Source organism: Phyllobates terribilis, unplaced genomic scaffold (assembly GCF_046119375.1).
Source record: "Phyllobates terribilis strain yellow unplaced genomic scaffold, ASM4611937v1 Scaffold_11__3_contigs__length_659146591, whole genome shotgun sequence".
Classification (NCBI taxonomy): Eukaryota; Metazoa; Chordata; class Amphibia; order Anura; family Dendrobatidae; genus Phyllobates; species Phyllobates terribilis.
The window spans coordinates 509583377-509606179 of NW_027362771.1; positions in this window are offsets into that span (position 1 = coordinate 509583377).

Below are 22803 nucleotides of genomic sequence, written 5' to 3' on the forward strand. Positions count from 1 at the left end.
CAGAGTGTCCAACTGTGGGATCAGTTGCTGTCTGACGACACTCGGCATGGTGGGAGGAAGGAGCATCAGGGTGAGGAGGAGTATGCGGTCGAGACTCACGGCTACTAAGACTTGACCGTGTGGAAGACAGGCCGGAGGTGGTGATGCCCAGGTGACTGGAAGTATTATCTGCTATCCAATTAATAACCTGTTCCCACTGATCAGTTTGCAATAGTGGTGTTGTTGTGTGCTTCCCTAGTAATTCGATCAAGTACTGGGAGAGAGAAGATGTGGCTGTTGGTTGTGGCACATTTTCACCTTGTCCACGGCCCCGTCCTTGCACGCACCATCACCAAAACGTCCAGTTCCACGTCCCTTGCCACGCGTCTTGCCCATTGTAAATGAAGTAAAATAGCTTACACTCACACTATCAATGGAAAAAGGGTAATAAAAAGGAGATTAGGACCGTGGAAGAGGAAAACCACAGTTCTAGTTCTCTGGCCTACACCAGACTCTTTTAAACAGATATATTTGTGTCTGAACAGTCAGCGAGACACTCAAACTTTTTTTTTTTTTTATGTAATAAAGGCTAAAAGGTGGATTATACCCAGATTTGAACCGTGGAAGAGGAGAACCACAGTTCTAGTTCTCTGGCCTACACCAGAATCTTTTAAACAGATATATTTGTGTCTGAACAGTCAGCGAGACACTCAAACTGTTTTTTTTTATGGAAAAAATGCAAAAAAGTGGATAATACAAAGATTTGAACCGTGGAACTGCAAAACCACAGTTCTAGTTATCTGGCCGAAACCAGACTCTTTTAAACAGATATATTTGTGTCTGAACACTCACAGACACACTCACTTTTTTATTTTGGGGGGGGGGGAATACCAAAAGGTTAATAAGATGGGTATTTGTACAGTCTGACTGAGAAAAAAAAAAAAGAGGATTTAGATAAAAAAAGGACTTTTCCTGGCCCCTGAGACCTGGGGTTAAGTCTAGCAATTTGAGCAGCAGCAGCAGCACACAGGACTGTAATGCAGTGTTTGTTGGTATAACCACTGCGTGTCCTATACAGCCTGCCTGATATCTGGGATGGATATTAGTCCTCAGAAGGACTGTTTGTTTGATTTTGCAGGCTTTAGAGACCCTACATTACCTATTTCGTAGTATAAATCTCTCCCTGCACCGTCTGATCCGGAGCGACTGTGTCCAAGATGGTGGCGCCCGGTTTTAAATACTCGAGGTGACGCTGTGCGGCCAATCAATCATTGTAATGCCCACAACCAACATGGCTGCGGCATTACAGTGACTGGCTGGCAATCCCTGCATGTTCATTGGCTCTGTAAAGAGCGCCAAACATGCAGGGCGGAGACCCGAGCTCCCGCCCGAGTAACCCGAAAATGCTCGGTGCTCGCCGAACATCCTGAGTAGTGAGATGCTCGGGCAAGTACCGAGCAGTGTCAAGCATGCTCGCTCAACACTGGATATTACCTACCTAACCTGTGATTCGGTGATAATTTGTTTTCAGCAAAGAACCCCTTTAATGTAAACTTCCGTAATTGTACATCCCAGTTATAGCGGTGCACAGTAGATGTGTAGGAGCCTCCTGTGATTTACAGTCGACGCTCCACTATAACAGGGGGTAACAGGTATTTGCATATAGATGTAGGGTGTGCCCCTAGGATCAATTCCTCCTGTGGGCCCCAGACACCCCAGTCCGACTCTGCTTACACATTATTCATACACATGACATATATATATATATATATATATATATATATATATCTATATATATATATATATATATATATATATATATATATATAGATATATATAGATATATATATATATATATATATATATATATATATATATATATATACACACTCACTTCTTCATCATCATCATGTCTCCAGTGGCAATGGTGGGGCCTGGTGTTGGTAATCAGCAGTAGAAGATGGGCTGTACATACACAGGAGAGCTGTCAGCCCAGCACTGTCCCTGCTAAATCCCCTTCCCCTTCCACCTAGTCCCAACTGCTGAGTTGCTGGTGACATTGCAGGAGCCCCCTCCACCTCCTGTAATACCAGCAGCCACAGATGGGAGAAACTGCAGGGGTCTCCCCTCACCTCAGGGCCGCAGCTTTTCGTCTTCCACAAACTGGGCCTCGCCCGCTGTCCCCTCACGCTGTGCGATCGCTCTGCACAGTAGGGTTCCTCTGCACTGATGCCGAGGAGGAGCAGGGGGTGGGAGGCGGCGCTACAAGGCATCACACAGCAGAATGGAAAGCTTGCATGTATGGAAAAAAAAAAGCCTAGTGCCTAGCGACGCCCCTGACGGGAGAACAGCTGAGCCGTGCCAGGACCAGGAATACGGAGCATGGAGCTATGCAGGCGTCAGGGCAGGCTCCAGGTTTTTGTTGGCCCTGGGCGAAAGATTCTCAGTGGGCCCCTTTAGCACATACCATGATTCATGATGCACAGATACTGCAGAGAAATATATATATATATATATATATATACAGTACAGACCAAAAGTTTGGACACACCTTCTCATTTAAAGATTTCTCTGTATTTTCATGACTATGAAAATTGTACATTCACACTCAAGGCATCAAAACTATGAATTAACACATGTGGAAATATATACTCAGCAAAAAAGTGTGAAACAACTGAAAATATGTCTTATATTCTAGGTTCTTCAAAGTAGCCACCTTTTGCTTTGATGACTGCTTTGCACACTCTTGACATTCTCTTGATGAGCTTCAAGTGGTAGTCACTGGAAATGGTCTTCCAGCAATCTTGAAGGAGTTCCCAGAGATGCTTAGCACTTGTTGGCCCTTTTGCCTTCACTCTGCGGTCCAGCTCACCCCAAACCATCTCGATTGGGTTCAGGTCTGCTGACTGTGGAGGCCAGGTCATCTGGCATAGCACCCCATCACTCTCTCTCTTGGTCAAATAGCCCTTACACAGCCTGGAGGTGTGTTTGGGGTCATTGTCCTGTTGAAAAATAAATGATAGTCCAACTAAACGCAAACTGGATGGAATAGCATGCCGCTGCAAGATGCTGTGGTAGCCATGCTGGTTCAGTATGCATTCAATTTTGAATAAATCCCCAACAGTGTCACCAGCAAAGCACCCCCACACCATCACACCTCCTCCTCCATGCTTCACGGTGGGAACCAGGCATGTAGAGTCCATCCGTTCACCTTTTCTGCGTCGCACAAAGACACTGTGGTTGGAACCAAAGATCTCAAATTTGGACTCATCAGACCAAAGCACAGATTTCCACTGGTCTAATGTCAATTCCTTGTGTTCTTTAGCCCAAACAAGTCTCTTCTGCTTTTTGCCTGTCCTTAGCAGTGGTTTCCTAGCAGCTATTTTACCATGAAGGCCTGCTGCACAAAGTCCCCTCTTAACAGTTGTTGAAGAGATGTATCTGCTGCTAGAACTCTGTGTAGCATTGACCTGGTTTCTAATCTGAACTGCTGTTAACCTGCGATTTCTGAGGCTGGTGAGTCGGATAAACTTATCCTCAGAAGCAGAGGTGACTCTTGGTCTTCCTTTCCTGGGGCGGTCCTCATGTGAGCCAGTTTCTTTGTAGCTCTTGATGGTTTTTCCAACTGCACTTGGGGACACTTTCAAAGTTTGCCCAATTTTTCGGACTGACTGACCTTCATTTCTTAAAGTAATGATGGTCACTCGTTTTTCTTTACTTAGCTGCATTTTTCTTGCCATAATACAAATTCTAACAGTCTATTCAGTAGGACTATCAGCTGTGTATCTACCAGACTTCTGCACAACCCAACTGATGGTCCCAACCCCATTTATAAGGCAAGAAATCCCACTTGTTAAACCTGACAGGGCACACCTGTGAAGTGAAAACCATTTCCGGTGACTATCACTTGAAGCTCATCAAGAGAATGCCAAGAGTGTGCAAAGCAGTCATCAAAGCAAAAGGTGGCTACTTTGAAGAACCTAGAATATAAGACATATTTTCAGTTGTTTCACACTTTTTTGCTAAGTATATAATTCCTCATGTGTTAATTCATAGTTTTGATGCCTTCAGTGTGAATGTACAATTTTCATAGTCATGAAAATACAGAAAAATCTTGAAATGAGAAGGTGTGTCCAAACTTTTGGTCTGTACTGTGTATATATATATATATATATATATATATATATATATATATATATATATATATAGTACAATGCCGAAGATTTCACTTCTTACATTACATGAGTGATATCTACGAGTATTGTAAATTCTACAATAGCTCAAAAACCAGCAAATTCTCTCAACGCACCGTGCAGACCGGACAGTATAGTCCTCCACAGAATAGTCCTACAGTATTATGGGCCCCATATATTGGTCCATGCAGAATACTGGTCCCAATATAACGCTCCATACAGGATACTGGTCCCCATATAACGCTCCATACAGGATACTGGTCCCCATATAATGCTCCATACAGGATACTGGCCCCCATATAATGCTCCATAGAGGATACTGGCCCCCATATAATGCTCCATGCAGAATACTGGCCCCCACATAATGCCCCATGCAGGATGTCACCTGCCCCTTATAATGCCTCATGCAGAATGTCACCCACCCCTTATAATGCCCCATGCAGGATATCACCTCTCCCCCATATAATGCCCCATGCAGGATGTCACCTCTCCCCCCCATATACTGTAATGCCCCATGCAGGATGTCACCCCCCCTTATAATACCCCATGCAGGATGTCACCCCCCACATATAATGCCCCATGCAGGATGTCACCTCTCCCCCCCATATAATGCCTCATGCAGGATGTCACCTCCCCCCATATAATGCCCCATGCAGGATATCACCTCTCCCCCATATAATGCCCCATGCAGGATGTCACCTCTCCCCCCCATATACTGTAATGCCCCATGCAGGATGTCACCCCCCCCTTATAATACCCCATGCAGGATGTCACCCCCCACATATAATGCCCCATGCAGGATGTCACCTCTCCCCCCCATATAATGCCTCATGCAGGATGTCACCTCCCCCCATATAATGCCCCATGCAGGATGTCACCTCCCCCCCCCATATAATGCCCATGCAGGATGTCACCTCTCCCCCCATATAATGCCTCATACAGGATGTCACTTGCCTCCCCCCATATAATGCCCCAGTCAGGATGTCACTTGTCGTCCCCCCCATATAATGCCCCATGCAGGATATCACTTGTCCCCCCCTAAATAATGCCCCATGCATGATGTCACTTGCCCCCCCACCATATAATGGCCAAGGCCTCCATACATACAGTACAGACCAAAAGTTTGGACACACCTTCTCATTTAAAGATTTTTCTGTATTTTCATGGCTTTGAAAATTGTACATTCACACTGAAGGCATCAAAACTATGAATTAACACATGTGGAATTATATACTCAACAAAAAAGTGTGAAACAACTGAAAATATGTCTTATATTCTAGGTTCTTCAAAGTAGCCACCTTTTGCATTGATGACTGCTTTGCACACTCTTGGCATTCTCTTGATGAGCTTCAAGAGGTAGTCACCGGAAATGGTCTTCCAACAATCTTGAAGGACTTCCCAGAGATGCTTAGCACTTGTTGGCCCTTTTGCCTTCACTCTGCGGTCCAGCTCACCCCAAACCATCTCGATTGGGTTCAGGTCTGGTGACTGTGGAGGCCAGATCATCTGGCGTAGCACCCCATCACTCTCCTTCTTGGTCAAATAGCCCTTACACAGCCTGGAGGTATGTTTGGGGTCATTGTCCTGTTGAAAAATAAATGATGGTCCAACTAAACGCAAACCGGATGGAATAGCATGTCGCTGCAAGATGCTGTGGTAGCCATGCTGGTTCAGTATGTCTTCAATTTTGAATAAATCCACAACAGTGTCACAAGCAAAGCACCCCCACACCATCACACCTCCTCCTCCATGCTTCACAGTGGGAACCAGGCATGTCCATCCGTTCACCTTTTCTGCGTCGCACAAAGACATGGTGGTTGGAACCAAAGATCTCAAATTTGGACTCATCAGACCAAAGCACAGGTTTTCACTGGTCTAATGTCCATTCCTTGTGTTTGTAGCCCAAACAAGTCTCTTCTCCTTGTTGCCTGTCCTTAGCAGTGGTTTCCTAGCAGCTATTTTACCATGAAGGCCTGCTGCACAAAGTCTCCTCTTAACAGTTGTTGAAGAGATGCGTCTGCTGCTAGAACTCTGTGTGGCATTGACCTGGTCTCTAATCTGAGCTGCTGTTAACCTGCGATTTCTGAGGCTGGTGACTTGGATAAACATCCTCAGAAGCAGAGGTGACTCTTGGTCTTCCTTTCCTGGGGCGGTCCTCATGTGAGCCAGTTTCTTTGTAGCGCTTAATGGTTTTTGCAACTGCACTTGGGGACACTTTCAAAGTTTGCCCAAATTTTTGGACTGATTGACCTTCATTTCTTAAAGTAATGATGGCCACTCGTTTTTCTTTACTTAGCTGCTTTTTTCTTGCCATAATACAAATTCTAACAGTCTATTCAGTAGGACTATCAGCTGTGTATCCACCTGACTTCTGCACAACACAACTGATGGTTCCAACCCCATTTATAAGGCAAGAAATCCCACTTATTAAACCTGACCGGGCACACCTGTGAAGTGAAAACCATTTCTGGTGACTACCTCTTGAAGCTCATCAAGAGAATGCCAAGAGTGTGCAAAGCAGTCATCAAAACAAAAGGTGGCTACTTTGAAGAACCAAGAATATAAGACATTTTTTCTGTTGTTTTACACTTTTTTGTTAAGTATATAATTCCACATGTGTTAATTCATAGTTTTGAGGCCTTCAGTGTGAATGTACAATTTTCAAAGTCATGAAAATACAGAAAAATCTTGAAATGAGAAGGTGTGTCCAAACTTTTGGTGTGTACTGTATATAAAAATAAAATAAAATACTCACCTCACTTCTCACCTGCTGCCGCTGCTCCGGACCCCTCTCCGGCGCCGGCGTCTTCCCGCTCTGCACTGCCTGTGACTGCTCAGGAGAGAGCGCTGTGTAAAGACGTCACCGCGCCCTCTGACCTGAGATGTCACAGTGCAGCTGCCGCGGAAGAGACCGGAGCTGCTGCGGAGGAACGGGGAGAGGTAAGTATTGGGCCGGGGCCCTGAGCAAGCTGGGGGGAGCAGGCGCGGACACCGGCACTGCACCGCTCACAGGTCTCATAGCGCGCCGGGGTGCCCAACGGTGAGTGGGCCTCCCCGCCTGCTCAGGGCTCCGGCCCTTGCCCGGGTGTGCCGGGTGCTGACGCAGGCCCTGGCAGGCGTGACCCAGTCGCGCGCACCCCCTGATTGACTGGGCTGCGGGCAGCGTTTCACCGCACATTACAGCCCAGTATCCAGGCGCGAACTTGTGGCCTGTGAAAGCAGAGGAGAGAGGGAAAGCGTACGCTGGATACTGGGCTGTCACGTGCGGTGAAACATCACCCAGTCAGTCACGGGGTGCGTGCGACTGGGTCACGCCTCGGTGATACAAGGGAGTCCGGATGTTGACGTGACATCAGCGGATGTCAGCAGCGGCTGCAGCCGGGGATCACGTGATCGGGACTGAGCGAGCAGCGACAGTGCCACTTACAGGCAAATATGGCAACATAAGGTATTTACAAAAATACTTATTTTAAAGGTTTAAGTCGATGAACGACTTAGTAATAGTTATATTAAAATCAGAACTCGGCGACTGAATGAAATATCCACGGCTGAGGGACTGAACTTGCGGATTCTTTACTAGCATGATAAAGCAGCTAAAAGCATTACACCTTGATGACAGTTGCGAACAGAGGTGAATATAAGTTTATTAGGGTGTGAGAAGTAAATATCCCAAAGTGAATAATAAAAATTAAGGTGTGTGATTGTTGTAGTGACATTCGGACCCGGCAGCTATAGGTGACTTAGAGCAGGGGAAGGGAACCCCAGACCCACAGGCGGTTTAAGGCCCTTGATGATCTTTTATCCGGGGAGACTCCCAGGGACCGGCTGTATCTTGATGGCCGCCGGCCCATTAATTTCTTCTTGCTGTGATCACTTACACACAGCTCGTGCAATGAATGATTATGACCTGACACCAGTGCCAGAGTCAGGACGCATTTTATGGGCAGGGCTAATGCGCAATACGACCCCTGAAGGATGGTATGAATATCCAAATGGCCCTTGGCAGAAAAGAGATTCCCCGCCCCTGACTTAGAGGATCACATTTGTCCACAATGTCAGCGGAAAACGCATTAGCGAGCTTGTTTAGAAGGGATTAGTTTCAAGCCAACATGAATTCTATTTATTAAAAAGTATATATAAATCATGGGGATAATTCCTTTTAATGAAAGGTGAATTGGAATGGCCAGATTTATATATTCACCTTCTTGTTTTCAGTGTCAAATGATAGTTAGAAATCAGCTGTTAATTTGGAAATATAATTTGCACTGGCGTAAATTTCAGGGAAAAAAATAGGTATTCCTAGGTAGCCAGCTATAAATATTAATATACGTGCTTATATGACTGCCTGTCATTAAAGGGGTTGTCCGTTCAAAAGTGATAAGTCTGCAGTCACTCCGTGTGACTGCAGACTTATGAATCCCCCCAGTACAGGCACTGTGCTCGGCGGGGATTCGCCGGTGTGAGACCTGGTAACGGAGGGTATGTATAGGTTATTCGTGTTCATCCGTGAGTGTGGCCTCGCTCTCCATACACTTGTATTGGCCTTTCTTGTCACTAAATTGGGCGTGGCCTCGCTCCATACAATTGAATGGAGAGAGGCGACGCTGAATGGCCAGGGGTATGTATAAAGTAGCCTCCGCTTCCTGATCTCATACCGGCGAATCCCCACAGCGCACAGTGTCTGCGCTGGGGGGATTCATAAGTCTGCAGTCACACAGAGTGATTGCAGACTTATCACTTTTGACTGTACAACCCCTTTAAAAGCTGTTTGTACTCTCCATGATATTTATTTGATGCTGTGCATAGTGTCCTCTGTTATGTTTAGCAATGTCTTTTATTACATACTGTCCTGCCTTAATAATAATAGTGCAGTCCCATATTACAGTGTAATTTCTTATTATGTATAGTGACATCTATTTTACATGGTGTCCTCCCTTATTATTTATAGCGCCATTCATTGTTATATAGTGTCCTCCCTCATTATGTATAGTACCATCTATTTTACATAGTGTCCTCCCTTATTATGTATAGTTCCAACCATTGTTATATAGGGTCCTTCCGTTTTATAAACAGTAACTTATATTGCTGTATGTGGTTTTTATTAGTCTGGGGTGTAGTTTGCACTCATTTTGAAGAGATAACTGCCATATGCAGGGCCTTTTGTTGTGTCCCAAACATGTGCTAGAGCAATTGTGTGTTCATCACATGACTCACTATGTCCTCTCCCATCAGGTGGCCCAACACATTGCACATCAGATGATGGGTGGTGTAGGGGGCCCACACAGGCTGAACTGTCATGAGCTTTGCCCTGCCTGTCATTCAAAACTGCTTGTACTCTCCATGATCTTTGTCTGATGTGGTGGAATTGCTTGAGAAATTAAAAAATAGCTTTGTTTCACATTAATTTTTAGTCAATGAGTTAGAAAACTCCTGTTGGTTAACGAGCACATGTGAGAATGAGTCATGTGTGGCCTTATGCTTATGGTAGGTATAAAATATACATCTGTGTGTAGAACATACCCCCCTATACATAGCACAGATATCACTTTAATTACAATTCTTTTCATACGTGTTACTACAGCCGCACCCGCAAACAAGTTGGCAGATATAAAAAAACACACAACGAGACTGAGTAATGGCAAAGTAAGAAGACAGGACGGCTCCAAGCAAAAGTACAAACCTTCATCAAATATTAACAGTGCTACTAAATGAATGTCGGCATTGCTGGAAAGCAGCTTTACTACCGAATACGTAACCTAACACTCCAGTCTTGTATCGTGAGCATAGTTACTAAATGTCTACCTTCTCATATCTCCTTGTGTTAAGTATTAAATAAAGGCCTGACTATACACAGCAATATGCAGCTAATCGGCAATAGGGCAACCGGATGGAGAAAAACTCAGGTGGCATCTTGAAAAGAGTCTACAAATCACCTGAGCATAGAAACTATTCTCTAACTCAGATTAGTTCAGATTCAGGCCTGCCTGCTTTACTCTCGCACACGCATCCACACTCGATTACATACATGTTGGTCCTGTCCACAGTAACCATATTTAATATTTCTACTAGGTATGGCTAAGTTCACATGTCTACTTGGGACTTCTGTTTGTCTGTTCTGTTTTAGACAAAAGGAATTTGTGTTCAGTGTGGATCCGTTTGTTAGCTAATGCAAAGGGAAGAAGTCGGGCCCCATTGACAGTTATAGGGTCTGTCAGTTTTCTGTTTGGTGCCAGTTTTTGGACTGAAAGAAAAAAGAATTAATAGCAGTAATTTTGCTCAACGAGCCAAGGAGGACGCCAATGGATTATCAGGAAGGCCCAGTCTCTTATAAAATGCAATGGTTATTCCCAAAATATAAAGTTATCCCCAATTTATGGGGTTTCAAGAACAATTTTTTTCTTGCTGGAACCAAGGACCCTCAGTTGACAATACCCACAGATGGTTTATTTACATTTGATTATTTAGACCAATAGATAGAAATCTATATTCTTTTCTTATTAATACCTTTGTTTACTTCAAAACTATTAATCTTATGATTTTATATTTTTTCTGTTTTCACTAGAAAGTTGTATGAGATCCATAGAGCTCTGAACCTATTTATCTTGGTGCTTCCAGAGGCAAACTGCAGCACCTTAAAGGCATTGCTAGAGTTTCTCCGTAATTGGATTCTCATGAAAAACGTAATCTTATTTCGCAGTGGAACATTGCCACGATCATGGCACCTAACCTTTTTCTCTATAGAGGGAGCAGTGGCAGGAGCCAAGAAGATGGAGAGAAGCTGCAGGTAGAGGGGAGGCTTGCCTGGTCATGGCCATGGTACACTACCAAGACTTTCTATGGACAATACCCACCCTTCTTACTTTGGGGTCATGCTTACTTTCTTGCTCTGGGGTCCTGCTTTGCCTAGTATGCCTTTGATTTCTTATGGAGGCTTTTCAACAAAATAAAAATGGTGCCATATTCATCTGATATATTATGTAGCTTTCACCTGAATCTCTAAAATAAAGCATCCGCACAGTGGCAAGTGATGTACTCACAGACTACTCCTTAGTACATGGACAGAGGGACCCACGTACCAATATATTCAGTACACAGCTCCAATGCTTTTCACTTCTGTTGATAAATCTCTATATGTGACTTGTATATACAGTGGGTACGGAAAGTATTCAGACACCTTTAAATTTTTCACTCTTTGTTTAATTGAGCCATTTGGTAAATTCTAAAAAGTTCATTTTTTTCTCATTAATGTACGCTCTGCACCCCTTCTTGACTGAAAAAAAACAGAAATGTAGAAATTTTTGCACATTTATTAAAAAAGAAAAACTGAAATATCAGGCTCAGGAGCCTGGTTCTTCCACTAGCTAATGCCATGCTATCACTATAATCACAATGGACAACTTCAACATTTGGATTAAGATTACAATAAAATACTCCAAAATCCACTACTACCCACAATACAAAGGACAGATGTGGGCCAGTGTCCTTGGCGAGAGTTCATGTTCACATGCTCTGATTGACACATGTTCGTAACACATCATAATGAGCTACATATGTATAGTGGAGCAGGCCACAACAACTAATATCCCCAGACAAAGCAGTATGTTAAACAGTCTTCAGGTTGAGATATAGGCACAATGGTTCTTCATTATGAATAACCACCTTATTTCTTTATGGGTAATGTAAGGCGGTGGTGTTCACACCGTGCCGTAACTGAGGCAGTGACCCAAGCAAGTCCAGCATAAGCAGCTTTTATTCAGCACTCACAGGTAAAATATAAAGTCCTCCGGTTTGCAGTCGGGTTAACACAAGTCCAATAACAACGGATGCTGGGTGCAACGCCTGCGCCGGGCCGCTCAGAGCCTGACGGGTGCAGAGCCTTCCCAGGCGTGGGTTCAGCTGCTCACAGGCCCGTCGAACTTTCCTGCTATGCTCCTAGCAGGTCCCAACACTGAACAACACTAATCCTTAATGCAGGGTTTTTAAAGGACCTGTGGCAAGAGCCACTGGAAAACCCGGGTTGGGGGGAGGAGGCCGCCCCACTGCCTTCCTATAGCCTCCTCCAAGAAATGAAGGCCCTGCCCGGTTTTACTTAGTCTGCCTTAGCCAGGTAACCTGACCAGGTCAATGCTCACCTTCATTCCTGCATTGCAGCCGCAGCTGTGTTTGTGACTGCTATGCACTCCAATGGGTTTAATAGGTCTCTGTACACATTCTGGGGGATATATAATGTCCCTCTTATACGATCCCAGTCACTGTCTCACAGTAAGGACATAAGATGAATACATGGCATTTATATGGACAGTTATGTTGCAGTGATGGTACCTTATACAATTATTGTGCAGCTTTATTACTCCATATACAATATAACATTGTGTAGTTAGTGCTTACATACTCATATTGTATATACATGCATGGTGATATTATAGTGATTGACATATGTAGCCACAAGGTCCCTAAATCTCTCTCATCTGGTTTTCCCTGTTATGGACCTGTTGGATTTTGACTATTTAATGATACATGAATAATAGTTGTGTATTGTATTAACGATGCTGTGCTGGATGAGGATTCCTATTGATGCACAAAATTATTAGTACCCTTCTGTTAAAGTAAGAAAAATCCACAAAGGTCAATAAAATAACTCAAAACCAACAAACGTAATTTTCAATTTAAATTTACTGAATATCAACTAATGGAAATTAGACAATGCTTTTGAATTGTGATTCAACAGAAAAATCTAAAAAAAAAAAAAACGAATGAAAATGACCTGGACAAAAATTATGGTACCCTTGACTTAATATTCTGTTGCAAAACCTTTTGCACAACCTGTTGTATAAGCTTTTGAGGCAATCACTGCAAACAAATGACTTCTGTACATCTCAATGAGACATCTGCCCCCTCATCCACAGATATTTTGGCCCTCTCCACCTCAGCAAACTGCTCTAGCTGTCTCAGGTGTGAAGGCATCTTCTACAGACTGCAGGTTTAACCTCCTTCCACAGATGTTCGAGAGGATTTTGATCAGGTCTCACAGAAGACACTTCAGAATAGTCCAATGCTTTGTTCTTAGTTAATCTTGGATGTTTTAGTGGTGCCTTGGTTTATTATCCTGTTGGAGGACCCATGACTTGAGACTCAGACCAAGATTTCTGACACTTGGCAGAACATTTCGCTCCAGAATGCCTTGAAAGTCTTGAGATTTCATTGTATTTTGCACAGTCAAGACACCCTGTGCAACATGGAGCAAAGCAGCCCCAAAATATAACTGAGCCTCATCCATGTCTCACAGTAGGTACAGTGTTCTTTTCTTTATATGCTTCATTTTTACATTTGTGAACATAGAGCTGATTTGATTTGCCAAAAAGCTCCAGTTTTGTCTCACCTGTCCAAACGACATTCTCCCAGATGCTTTGTGCCTTGTCAATATGCATTTTGGCAAATTCCAGTCTAGTTCTTTATGATTTGCTTTCAACAGTGGTTTCCTCATTGGTCATTTTCCATGAAATCCACTTTGGCCATCCAAGTCACTGATGGAGGGTGAGATCTGATACTGATGTACCTTGTCCTTAGAGTTCATCTCTAATCTCTTTGGAAGTTATCCTGGGCTCTTTGGTTACAATTCATATTATCCATTCGTATTTATCATTAATTTTCCTCTTGTGGCCACATCCAGGGAGTTTGGCTACAGTCCCATAGATCTTAAAATTCTGAAATAATATGTGCAACTGTAGCAACAGAAACATCAAGCTAATTGGCGATGGTCTTATAGCCTTTTACATGTTTGTCTATATTTTTCTTTTTAATCTTCTGATACAAATCTCTCCTTAGCTTTCTTTGGACCATGTTCAGTGTGGTACACACCATGATACCAAACAGCACAATGACTACTTTTCACCCTCTAAATATGCAGGCTGACTGATTACAAGTTTGTAGACACCTGTGATGCTAATTACCGGACACACATTAGTTTCACATGTCCCTATGGTCATATTATTTTAAATCCTTTCTAGGAGTGCCATCATTTTTGTGCAGGTCAATTACATTTTTTTTTTTTCTGTTGAACCACAATTCAAAAGCTGATTCTGTCTGATTCTCATTAGTTGATATTCAGTACATTTAAATTGAATATTACTTTTATCAGTTTCAAGTTATTTTAGTGACCATTGTAGATTTTTCTTACTTTAATAAAAGGGTACCATCAATTTTGTCCACGTGTTGTATAGTAAGTAGTAACTAATACCATGCTGCCTACCTACCCACAAGACACCGAAGGAGGGATACACACAAAATTGGAGAAAGACAAGGACGATCTAGAGAAAACAACACACACTGGTACATTTCACTTTTTTTAGAACCATTTTGTAAATAATTTTCTGTAGGCTTTAAAATTGATTAGTAGTATCATATTAATATGTAACTAAGTGGTCATTGTGTAACTCAAACCTATTTGTGGCCACTGGTTCAAGTTAGAAAATCCCCTATTGATGGCACCATGACCTCTGCATACCATGTCGGTTATTGCCCTGTATCTGTCTACAGTGCTGAGAGCTACCACCATGTACTCGCAATCTACTACCTGGTCTTTTGGAAAGAACTTTTTAGGTAAGAATAAATTAATGTTTATTTAATCCCCATCTGAAGTCAATTATTAGCTAAAATCAATTTCATTGAACTTTTTTAAAAAAGAAAAATTTCACCAGGTTTTTGGCAAAGCTCCAGTGTCTCTCACTGTGTATAAGACATCAGTCTCACTATAGGCCTCCCGGGGCACTCTGCAGGAGGAAGGTCCGTGGTTAAAGGTTGCAAAACCTTAACTTGGGGGGGCAAGGAAATAACTTTGGTGCCCCTATGTAGATACATTTGCTCACTTACATGATGACTTTTGTCCTTACTCAAATATTTATGCTCAAAGTTGAACGTGACTTCAATCACATGTGACTTCACTCAAAAGCTGACATCTAACACCCACTCCTGACATCATTTTAATTTTTAATCTACGAAGATCCAAAATCCTATATTGGTAAAACAGAATGTGTGAAATGTCATAGAATTTTGGACCCTTTTAAGAGAAAATCTGTGGTGAAATCTCAGATTCATATGTATCTTTTTTTTATTAATGTATCTTGCCCGGTCTCTGTCATATTATTCTGCTTGTACTGCTGATTGCTGTAAAATTGCTTGTCAAGCCTGTCTGACTAGGTTATATATTTTCATTTTATGCCATGTTTGACTGCTTTCTGTGACGCTTATATGAGACTTTATGGAACCCCATGCAGCAAATTCCATAGTCCATTGTCATTGCTGTCGTTTATTGCCACCCTCAGTTATGTAAGAATCTTTAGCCCTTGTTCAGGATTCTGTCAGCATTTAGGTGCAGAATCTTAATCTAAATTCTGACGGCTTCCACTGATATTCCACTGGCAGTGAAAGTGAATGGGATGTTCTATACTTCATCCACATGCCTGGAAAAAAAAGGCATGTAATAGTGAATGTGTGGCACCCCAGAGGTCTGGTTTTCCACAGTAATGTAATGTTATGTCTGAGAGCAGGTGGGAGGTCCTTTGGTCAGGGATCCTGTGCATGCCACACCTCCTGCCCAGTCTTGGGAGGGGAAGAACTTCCCCTGTATAAACCCGGGGCTGAGGCAGGGTGAGTCAGACAAGTGGAGTAGAGACAAGAAGCAGCATAGGAAACAGCAGAGTTACAAGGAGTCAGGGGCTGGCAGCTGCAGAGCTCGCCCTGACTAAGAAGACTTCTTTCCGGACCCGGAGTCCGAGGCTGTGGGGACTAACTCCTACCCAGCAGCAGAATCCGTCAGGCAGGGGATTTCAGGTCCTCTGGCCCAGAAGCCCGAAGGCACGGTCACACGCGTGGGACCAGCACCGCCATCGTGGAGCGGAAGCCATTAGAAGGCCCCGAGTCACCGGCCATACGGGTGAGCACCACACGGTACACTCAGGGACGTGGGCTACTTACATCAGTTTCTAGCAAGGTAGCCAGAAGAGTACAGTCAGTTTGGGCGGCCTACAACTACGCCTGGCCAGGGGAGATCCCATCTGCTCAAGGACTGACCAGGCCCCGTTCGCTAGCAAGTACTCCGGGAGGGTCTATCGTTGTTACCAGTAAAGACCCTGAACTACACCGTACCGTCTCTGAGTGGTTCCTGCTACCCCCATCATCCACGTCGGCTGCCCTGAGACCATACCCCTCCCGTTGGGGGTTATACTATCACGCTGCATAATCCTACCATCGGCCTCAGCGGTCTGCCCCGCAGCAGCAGCTCCCTGGCTGCACTCAACGGGTGGCGTAGTCATCAACTATTTACTACTAGTAGACTGCCGTCCAGTTTGACTCCCTGGGCACGGACCGGGTCACCGCCACGAGACTACAACCCTCCACGGATCCGGCTCCGGGTAAGCTCCCGCGTGCGCACCGCAGCGCGACACAGGCCCAGGGGCGCGTCAAGTTTGGCGTAGTCGGCAGGATTTCGTGCCCGCAACCACCGGGTACTGCGTGCCTGAAAAGCAAAGACTGTTCAAACTTACCAGTGGTGAAGATTCCCGCTATCCGTGGAGGTTTCCCGCCATCCGGCGCCATCTTCTACCTTCTTCCCGCCATCCGCGAAGTTTTCCCGCCATCCGGCGCCATCTTCGACCTTCTTCCCGCCATCCGTGGAGTTTTCCCGCCATTGGACGCCATCTTGAGGACGCCGCGCGGGAAGAAGAGGGGCGTGGACTCCGAAAGCGCGCGAGAACTGAAGCCCCGCCTCACGTCCGGACGTTGCGTAAGGTCCTGGAAGGAGCCCAGCAGACGCCGACGTCACAGGAGCGCGACGGAAGGTCCTCAACCCTGACGATCCACTGCGGAGCCGCGGCCTACGGAAGAGGATCATCGCAAGGTAGGCCACGGTCCACTAGGGGGGAGGAAGATGTCGGATACGGAGGAGAGCTTCACTGCCTCAACCCCCGCCAGCGCTACCGCTGCTGCAGTTATGCCCTTCACCATGCCCTATATCCCGGGAGCAGCTTGGCTACCCCAGTACTCAGGGGAGTCACATACCCTGCATGACTTTAGAGAAAAGCTGGATAGCCTCTTCCAGGTGTACCCCCTCACAGAAGAGCAAAAAGTGAGCATCCTGGTGGCCCAACTAACAGGGGCAGCCAAAAGGGAAGTAAAATCCTGGCCACCTGGGAGGAAGACTGTCGCAGGGATACTAACCCGGCTGAAGGACACCTTTGATACCCGCACCTCAGCCGAGATTAAGCTTAGATTCTACGGGTGCAAGCAGCGAGCGCATGAGAGTATAAGGGACTATGCACTAAACCTACAAGAGGCCCTGAGGGCCATAAAGCAGACCGACCCTGATGGGGTGGGAAACGAGGACAGGCTGTTGACTGAACAATTTATAGAGGGTTTATATTGCAATGCCCACCGAACCCAGTTGCGGGCAATGGCCTTACAGGATCCCCATCTGGACTTTGCACAGTTCAAGGACAGAGCCATCCGGGTGCTCCGAGAACCGGCACCAGGTGGCGTTGTGACCCACAGACGCCCCACTACCACTTACTACCAGGAGGCGGCGCCCTTGTCAGCAGGGCCTGTGGGAGCTGATGCGCAGGCTTTGGACAATGACCCGGCTCCAGACCTACACCATCAGGTCCAAGAGCTAGCTAAGAGCGTTGCTGCGCTAACCCGAACTGTGCAGTCTTTACAGGTTTCCACCCCAGGGAAGATCCAGCTGGCATCCGGACCGGAGGACATCCCGTGGCGTCGACCAAGGAGGACCCCACCGGCCAGAGGAAGACCCAGTGACCGATACAGTGAGGACGGACGACCCATCTGCCGCCGCTGCAATCAACCCGGACATATGGCAAGGTACTGTTCTTTAAACGGGCACAACCTGGGGTAGAGGGCCAACCCCCAGGAAAAAGATCACCAGGCCCATCGAACTGGCGCGACAGATATGTGGGAGGACGTCCAGTCTTGCCTGTGGTACTGGATGGCATTCCCATGAGTGCCCTACTGGACACCGGGTCACAGGTCACCACCATCCCGTACGTGCTCTTCAAGCAGTACTGGAATGACTCGGATATTACCCGCTACCCCGACGACGACTTGAGTATCATCGCCAGCAATGGTCAGCCCGTGCCACAGATCGGATTTAAAGAGGTGACCATCAAAATTGGTAGAGTCGAACTGGCCGCACAGGGACTGATCATTGTAGATATTGATAAACATGAGAGTCACCCAAAAATAACTCTAGGAACTAATGTAATTGAAAATTGTCTTGCAGAGGTGATTTTCCTTTTACAGCAGGTTGCCAAGAATGCCAGCTCCGGCGAGCAGCGGGTGCTCCAGAAAGAGATCCGGGCACTGATGCAACGGCAACAAGTGGAACTCTCCGGCGGTGAGATTGGTAGCGTAAGAATGTGTGACCCTTTTCCTATTGCCATGCCCCCAAAAAGTGAAATGATGATTTGGTGCCGGGCAGCTATTGGTCTGAGAGGTAGAGATTACCAGGCAATGGTAGAACCAGTTTACTCAGACAGTAGGCCCACCATTTTGACAGCACGGGGGGTCGTCAATGTACGCCATGGGAGGGTGCCCGTTCGCATAATAAATATCGGGGAGAGGGAAGTGTACCTGCCCCGGTATGCCACGCTAGCCAAATTATATATCACTAATCAAAATTCTATACAATCTGTGGAACCCTTGCCTCCATCTCACCCGGAGGAAGGTAACGGCTCTAAGAAAGACATGGAGGACTGGTGTCAGCAACTACATCTGGGTACTGACTCCACTCCCTCACATCAGAAACAAGGAGTCTATCGGGTGGTTCAAGAGTATGAGAGAGTGTTTAGTAAACACCCGTTAGACTTCGGGCGAGTCAAGGGGGTAGAACATCGCATCCCCACGGGAGATCATCCTCCCATAAAAGAGAGGTATCGACCCGTACCCCCTGCACATTACCAACACGCCAAGGGGATGCTTAGAGACATGAAGGAGGCTGGGGTAATCCGGGATAGTTGTAGCCCCTGGGCAGCCCCATTAGTTTTAGTCAAAAAGAAAGACAACACCATGAGGATGTGTGTAGATTACCGGAAAATCAACCGTATCACACACAAGGATGCGTACCCCTTACCAAGGATAGAGGAGTCATTGGCTGCTTTAAGATCTGCTAACTTCTTCTCTACCTTGGATCTCACTAGCGGGTACTGGCAGGTTCCTGTAGCAGAGGCGGACCGGGAGAAGACCGCATTCACCACCCCGATGGGACTTAGCGAGTTCACCTGCATGCCGTTCGGACTCTGCAACGCACCAGGAACCTTCCAACGCCTAATGGAGTGTTGTCTGGGCCACAGAAACTTCGAGACGGTCCTGTTGTACCTGGACGATGTCATCGTATATTCCAAGACGTATGAGGACCACCTGAAACACCTGGCGGAAGTGTTCGAGGCTCTGGCGAGTTACGGCCTAAAGGTGAAACCCTCCAAGTGTCACCTCCTGAAACCAAAGGTGCAGTACCTGGGACACGTAGTGAGCGCTGACGGAGTGGCTCCCGACCCTGATAAAATCACCGCAATTAAGGAATGGCCAAGCCCCTCCAGCGTAAAAGAAGTGCGGCAGTTCCTCGGGTTGGTAGGCTACTACCGAAGGTTTATTCCCGGTTTCACCAAAAAGGCAGCACCTATGCAGGACCTCCTGATAGGCCAGTCCCGGAAGGCCAAGAACCAGAAGCCGCCCTTCAAATGGGAAGAGCTGGAAGAAGAGTCCTTCCGCCAGCTGAAGATGGCCCTCACGGGGGACGAAATCCTGGCGTACCCGGATTATAGCCAGCCCTTTATCCTCTACACCGACGCCAGTAACATCGGGCTAGGAGCCGTACTGTCCCAGATCCAGCAGGGGAAGGAACGAGTAATCGCCTACGCCAGCCGAAAACTGCGACCCACCGAAAGGAACCCCGAGAATTACAGCTCATTTAAGTTAGAGTTCCTGGCCGTAGTATGGGCAATCACTGAGCGCTTTAAGCATTACCTCGCTTCTTCCCGGTTCACCGTGTACACGGATAACAACCCGCTGACACACCTGGACACGGCAAGACTCGGTGCCCTGGAGCAGAGGTGGATGGCCCGTCTGTCCAACTACGAGTTCACAATTAAATACCGGGCAGGACGCTCCAATACCAACACGGACGCCCTGTCCAGGATGCCCAACCTGCCGGACGGAGGAGAAGATCCGGAGGGACTGGAAGAAGTTGAACTCCCTGCGTTCCACCGTCATGGGACTATTCAGTATTCCCACCGGGTAAGGAGTAAGCAGGCTGCTACGTTGAACCCCTTACCCCACTACAACTGGGCGGAAACGCAAGACAGCGACCCTGCCGTCCGACTGGTGAAGGAGATGCTGACTCGGCCGGAGGCTCGCCTTGAACCAGACGCTCCGGAGGAAGCCAAACAACTATGGGCAGAGAAGAGTCGACTGTTCCTTTACAAAGGGAAGTTGTGCCGCAGAATGGTTAACTCCCGGACGCATGAATTACTCTGGCAAGTAGTGGTGCCACGAAGAGACGCAGCCATGGTGATGGAGGCATACCACGACGGAGCTGGACACTTTGGGTGGAAAAAGCTGGAGTTCCTGCTGCGCGAGCGGTTCCACTGGGTAGGCATGAGGGGAACCATCGAGAAGTGGTGCAGAGATTGTGGCCCGTGCAACCTGAGAAGGAAGGACCGAGCCAGCCAGAAGACTCCCCTGCAGTCCATCGTCACCCGGCAACCGTTGGAACTGGTAGCCTTGGATCATGTAAAACTGACCCCAAGCAGAAGTGGCTACGTCTACGCGTTAACCATCGTGGATCATTACTCCCGGTTCTTGGTTGTCGTCCCCGTCAAGGACTTAACGGCTCAAACAGCAGCTAGAGCCTTCCAGCAGCACTTCTGCCGTCCACACGGGTACCCGGACCAAGTGCTGACGGATCAGGGACCTGCCTTTGAAGCGGAGGTCTTTCAGGAATTCTGCAATCTGTATGGCTGCCGGAAGATAAGGACGACACCCTACCATCCGCAGACTAATGGACTTTGTGAAAAAATGAACCAGGTGGTAATGGATCTTCTAAAAACGTTGCCCCTGGAAGAACGCAGTCTGTGGCCTGAAAAGTTGCCCGATCTGGTGGACCTATACAACCACATCCCGGTAGGTTCCACCAACTGTACCCCGGCTTACCTGATGAGGGCAAGACCTGGTAAGTTACCTGTTGACCTGGAAATGGGAGTCCTGACCCCCGAGGACACTTCACCAGAAACAGACTGGGACACAGAGAGGCAGCAGCAGTACCGGAGAGTACAGGAGAGCGTGGAGCGAAGTCTCTGTCAGGCTAGGGAAAGACAAGAGAAAACTTACAACCAGTATGCTCCCGCTGTTCCCCTGGTACCCGGAGAGCAGGTCTTGAAGAGGAAGAGACGGCTCCACAAGTTGGACGACCAGTGGGAGAAGGACCCGTACACCGTACTGCCCTCAAGCCACGAGAACCCGAAGGTCTGTACCATCAGTAAAGACGGAGGGGAAACCACAGCCATTGTATCCCGGGACCACCTGAAGAAGTGTCCCGAACAACTGAGGAACCCTGAAGAGGAACAAGAAGACCATCGACCCGTGGAAGAAAGGGAAGATATGGTTAGTACCGTGCTCGGGGACTTCCCTCAGTCTTGGACTCAAGTCAATGGTGCAGTTGTGGTACCCGTACTCACCTTCCTCCAACCATCATCCCAAGAACCTACGGAGCAACGGGTAGAGCTGGAAGAACAGCCGGTCCAGGAGGCAGAAGACTCCACACAAGCAGAACAGGAGAATCAACCCTCTGCTTATAGTGAGCCTGCCGTACCCCTAGTGAGACAAAGAGCCGGTAGACAGCTGCCCAGTTTACCCTTGACAGCTCCTACACCCTGTAGTTCAGGGCCAGACAGTCAGCTCCGTAGGTCCACTCGGGCCACTAGAGGCCAGTTACCCGCACGCTGGAGAATTTAAAGTGTATAAATTGTTTTATTTATGTTTTTCTGTGTCTTGTTGCTTGTGTATAATTTTGTGTTTCTAGTTATTTTTAGGAATCCTTGGTGGATTTACCGGGAATCCTTGTACATAGTTGGAGCGTAACCCAGGATGGACTAGAGACTGTTAAGGACTCGGGGTAGGACAGACCCCTACCTGGTTATGTCTCCCTGTGTTGGTGAAATGGACACCTTGCTCTCTTCAGAGACTGCACCCGGTTGCGGACACGCCGTAACCATCTTTATATGTTTTCTTATTGTATTATTAATGTTTTTGCCTTGTTATGTTTTTCTAAATGTGTTTAGTCCCGGAGTACTAAATTTCACTAGGGGGGAATGTGGCACCCCAGGGGTCTGGTTTTCCACAGTAATGTAATGTTATGTCTGAGAGCAGGTGGGAGGTCCTTTGGTCAGGGATCCTGTGCATGCCACACCTCCTGCCCAGTCTTGGGAGGGGAAGAACTTCCCCTGTATAAACCCGGGGCTGAGGCAGGGTGAGTCAGACAAGTGGAGTAGAGACAAGAAGCAGCATAGGAAACAGCAGAGTTACAAGGAGTCAGGGGCTGGCAGCTGCAGAGCTCGCCCTGACTAAG